Here is a 5,642-nt window from a genome sequence, read left to right on the forward strand (position 1 = left end):
TTACTCTTTTTATTTTCATTTTTTGTTATCCATTATATTGTTTGTGAATGTATTACTGCATGTTCCTGGTAATCATTCATTTACATTGCAGTATAGGACTCTAGTGTTTGAATAGAAAACAATCATTGCACTGTTAGGCTTATGGGTTGTTTTCAGTTTGGGACTATTTAAGACATGTTTTGATGACATGTGCCAATTTCTCTTGGCTATTTATGGAATAGTGGAATTATCGGGTGTCATGTTTACACCTCTTTAGCTTTAGCTGATAGTGCCAAAGAGGTTTGGGAGATGTTTATACCAATCTCCCCACCCACCAACAGTGTGAGAGACTCTTGGTTTGCCCACATCATTTTCAAGACTTTCATTATTTTTTCTCTTCTTTTTTCTTCTCTCCAAAGCCCCCCAGCACATAGTATTATATTCTAGCTGTAGGTCCTTCCAGCTCTGCTACGTGGGACCCCCCCTTAGCACAGGTTGATCAGCGGTGCTAGATCTGTGCCCAGGATCTGAACCGACGAAACCCTGGGCCCACAAAGCGGAGTGTGCAAACTTACCCACTTGGATACAGGGCCGGCCCCATGTCTTTTACTGTTTTATCTTTTTTTTTAAGGCTTCTGATTGATGTGTGATTGTACCAAGTGGTGAATTAAGTTTTATTTTCTGGATTATTATGTAAGTTGAGCATATTTTCACTTACGTCATGGCAATTTGGCAATCACTGTTTGAACTGTGTGTTCATTTATTCTGTCTATTGTTTCTATCTTGTCTTTTTCTCTGTAATTTGTAGTGATTCTCAGTATCAGCTGGACATGTTTCCTGTCTTTATTCTCAATCATTGGTGCTCTCTCTGTCTTTTCATTTGTGTCTGTGTTTGTCTTGATGAAGAGAAAGTCTTAATTTTTAATATAACTTGATATTTCCTCCTTCGTAGGTAATGTTTACCATTCTGTTTTAGAAATATTTTCGTATCCTACGACTGCAGATGTATTCTTTTTTCATTTTAGAAACTTTACAGAGCTTTAAAATTTAGATTCAGAATAAATCCAGAATGGATTTGTTGTGTGCACAGATAGCAAATTATATATTTTTCTAAGCTAGCAAATTTCACTGGATTCAGAACATGTGATATTATGCTTTCTTTTCATTTGCTCTCGCCTCTCCTTGCTCACCTAGGATAACATCACCCCTCTCCCTTGGATCAGTCTCTCCTGTGAAGTGTCCTGGTAAATCTGTGTCTTTTCCTGCCTCCTTCAGTCTTTAATAACCTCACAGGACCACACAACCAAGGTCAGTCTTGGTATCAGAAATCTTCAATGGATCTTTTTACTCAATTATTCTCAAGTTTGAAAGAGAAAGGCATACTCGATCAGGAGACAATTTTCCATGGGCCTCTCAAATTTTTTCATGACTTGTGTCAGATACTGTTCTGGACTACCTCGCAAGGGTTTTTGAATAACTGCTTTGGGAGATGACGATTGTATTTGTTGTGGAGCAAGGACAGATTAATTAGCTGACAAATATAATAAAGATAATGCCTTCCTCAGAAGCAAAGGTTGGGCAGTTGTACTTATAACCCACGTGAAAAGATTGAGGTTTGTTCAGCTTAATGTCGCCAGAAGTGACACAAGCCTACTACGTGTGCAGCATCCTCCTTGACCTCTCTGCACGGCCCTCTTGATGTTATGGGTGCAGCAGGAACAGAGGTGAACACAAAGGTCTTGATGCCTGTTGGGCAACAGTGAACAATGTCTTGTCTAAGTTCCAGGAGTCTCATGACTTCTGCTAACAGTCATGAAAATGGCAGACTAACTTGAGGGTCTGCAATGGGGCAAAATATCGGACACTCTGGATTTCTTGGCAGTCTTGACAGTGAGGATGGGATAGTGGCTGAGCCATGCAGCCAATAGCCTTTGTGCATTGTCATAGTATCAAACGGAAGCGAACTTGATGAGGCAGTTGGGGCCTATCTCCGTCTGTTTGGGCAGCTATAATAAAATTCCACTAACTGGGTGGCTTGTAAACAACAATTTCTATCTCCCGGTTTTGGAGGATAGAGGTGTGGGATCAGGGTGCCAGTTTGGTCATGTGAGGACACTCATCTGGTTTGCAGAGTCCTTACTGTATCTTCACAAGGTGGAAGGAGGCAAGGGAGCTCTCTCAGGCTTCTTTTAAAGGGCACCAATCCCATTTGTTCGGGATCTGTCCTCATGATGTAGTTGTCTCCCAGATTCCACTTCCTAGTACCCCATCTTGGCCAATAAATTTCAACGCATAAATTTTGAGGGGAAATGACTACTCCTTTTGAAATAATTCAATATTCTCTTGTTGTTCTTACGTCAGAATGTAAGAGTAGTTGTTCTGTTATTTGTTTGTGATTCCCCATCCCATAAGTGCCAGAGGGGCTTGTCTCATTCAGAAGGAGCTGCAGGTAGATCAGTGTTAGTGGGACCAATTACCCTTTCACTTGCCCCCCAGAGGCTGGGTAAAGATTCAGATCTAGTACCAGGAACTTTTGATATTCAAACTTTTTGTTATGTAAGTGATATTCTCTTTGTTGGCAAGTTTGATGATTCAGTCTTGAGAGCCTGTATTAGAACTTCTTTTCATCTGTCAGTCAGGATAGCAGGCTGAGAAAACCTTACCAAAATTCAGAGTCCCATTTTCCTACGAAAGTTTATTGGGAGTCTGGGAGTCTATGGGCAGATTGACAATCCTCAACCCTTCCAGCAGTGAAGGCATAATTGTTGTCGCTTTGGCTCCTGATGTTTAGAAGAAGGCCCAGCCCCTACTAGATTTCTGCCATGTGGGAAATAACACAAGGCATTATGAGTGATGATTTTTTCGTTAGTGTCTCTGGCAAAGGCAGGCAGCCCTCCATCTTGAAGCCCCTCTTGTGTTAACTCAGGGCAACCTTGACACAACGATCAGGTATTCTCTTTAGACAGCAGTAGTTAGATTGCTCTGTGCGCTGTCTTCCATACTGAAGCCTGAGTGTTCGAAAGCCTGTGAGTCTTCAGCTTAAGAAATAACAAAAATTCCACTGAGTAAATTTTATGATCAAAGTGCTTTATGCAATGATTCGTGAATCTGGGAGCATCCCCCCTAGCAAACAGAAAGGAGCTCCAATGGGCTACAGAAAAGGAAAAGTTTTTAAAGGCCTAGAGGGGGTGGAAAAAAGGGGAATTCTGTCTAAAGAATGCATTGCTTTGAGAGAAGTAACCCTTTATAGGGGAATCTAAGGAGTCTATGGGGCAATTTGCCTCACTAGAGGTGACGAGGTAATTCCAGTTTGCCTGGTCCAAGTTTACATTCCAAGGGAGGTGGAAACAATTAACACCAACAATTAGGTGTTAAGTCTGGGTTTGTTAATGTGGAGCTTGGCACAGGTGACTCCATTTGGGGCCTGCTGCCTCCTTTTTAACAATTTCTCACTTTTGTGTAGACTCTGAGATAACTGAGAGATATGGTCAAACCTGAATCTATTAGAACTTCTCTCTACTACCACTCACAGCTTTTATCGATCCTTTGATTGGTATCAATAGGCCTTGATGTTGTTGCTTAATCACTGTGGTAGTCACAGCCCATGGCTTCAGGCCCCAAATCTTTAAGTTGGTCATTCTCTTTGCTCCCTCTCTGATGTTGCAGTCTTACGGAGATCATATGCTTAGTGGTTCACAGCTACAAACATGCTTTTAAAACTTTTGAGAGAATGCAACCCACTATGGAGATTATTACAAGCAGGATAATGTCCAATGTTTGCAGTTCATGTTGAAGACACTGTCCTCAACTCAAACCATTGAAAATCAAATAAGTCAAAGAAAGATCCTGCTGACAAAGTCACCTCTGAGCATGTAGCATCATCAACTTTCATCAATGATCTTATTTCTGAGCTTCAGCTTCCCCAGGTGTGTTAATCCAGGTGCAGCAGGAGGTGTTGGCCACAGCCCAGAAACCTCCTTGCTCAGTGACAATTGGTATACTATTGATTATATTCTTATAATCAATAGAAACCAATCGACTATTAAGAGCAACTGTGACAAGAAAGTCTAAGGATCTCTGTTGAGCCTCTATTGTTTGAGCAGGAGATTCTGTATATTCTCAAGAGTTAAGGAGAGGTTTCTGATCATTTTCTCATTTATATTTACTCCTAACCAGGCATTATGGCCTGGCCAAAAAAAGAAAATCGTGGGTCACGAACTCATCCGCTAGGTCCATTCTAAGCTGATGATGTATATCCAAGGGAGTCGAACCATAAATTGTGTCATTTTCTTGTGGCGAGTTAGGAGCACAGTTGGATAAGCTAAGAAGCATTGTCCATCAATGCAACAGCCGTCTAGGCATTCATAGCCCCAAGGAGAAACTGCATACACTTGGGAAGACCAAAGGCAATATCTTAGGCTAAGTGAGTCCAGTCATTTCAGCAAGTTTAGAAATTTTGACTTTCAGGATGCCATAATTCTTTTAACCTTGCCTGATGATTGAGGATGATAGTGACCTTGATAATTCCAAGAAGTCTGCAAGGTTTTTGTTATGACTCATCTGACGTGTCCAGCGAAATCAGTGCCTCAGTCACTGGAGACTGTGGAAGGTGTACTCCAATTGGGAAACATATTTTCCAAGAACTTCTTTGCTACTATGCAGGCATCAACTTTGTGGCAAGGAAGCTTTCAACTCCTTCTGAAAAACATACATACAACAACAAGAACGTATTGGTAAGCTGTTCCAGGTGGCAGTTGAATGAAGTCCAGCTGCAGGTGCTCAAAGGGTCCAGAGGGAGGAGGTCTGAAGCCTTTTGGGAAAGAAAATAGTTATTTCAGGATCAATCGCCTGACATTTAGGTCTTAGGGGTAGTCTGCTGTTGCCGTTTTATAGAGGTCTCCCTACCAATGTCTATGCCTAATTATACTCATCTTAAATGCACCGTGTGGGAGAAGGAATGTAAAACCTAAAAAATGGGTATGACGGGGAGTGGAGTAGAACCAAGAGGTCATTTGGGTTTCCCATAGCCCTGAATTTTCACTTAATTTACAACCATTGTTTGCCCATCATAATTTATCTGATTCAGGAAAAGTGTTGCCATGTTGCAAGGGCATGAGGATGGTGCAAGTCTGTCAACAAGGACTTACGTTTCACAGGAGCAGAATGGAATTCATCCACATGTGCCACGATCTGTATAGATTCTGTTGCCGCTGTCTTTCTGTGGAAGTCAGGCAGGGGATTTTGCTGATAATCAGATTCAATCCTTTTAGTGTGAGCATCCATTTTCATAAGAGCAATTTTAACAATTAAGAGAATAGCAGTAAGAAGATCATTTGCCTGTCCATTTATGATTCGGGTGTGAGGACATGAGAAAACCCTTTCGTTACCATAAAATAGTAAATTGTGGACAACCCCAAAGGCATATCACCAGCAGTATTAATATTAAGAGATTGTCCTTCTATAAACTGGCAAGTTCTCTAAGGGCCTGGAGCTCTGCTTGTTCAGCTGTTTTAGCTTGCTGGAGGTTTCTCCTTTCAAGGAGTTCCTATTGGGTAGTAATAGCATAATCAGCCTGGCAATTTCCTTTTTTATTTGTACATTATGACCAATCAACAAAGCAGATTCGATCAGGATTAGTAAAGGGTTGTCTCATAAATTAGGAT

The sequence above is a fragment of the Equus caballus genome, chromosome 10 (genome assembly GCF_041296265.1).
Source record: "Equus caballus isolate H_3958 breed thoroughbred chromosome 10, TB-T2T, whole genome shotgun sequence".
Lineage (NCBI taxonomy): Eukaryota > Metazoa > Chordata > Mammalia > Perissodactyla > Equidae > Equus > Equus caballus.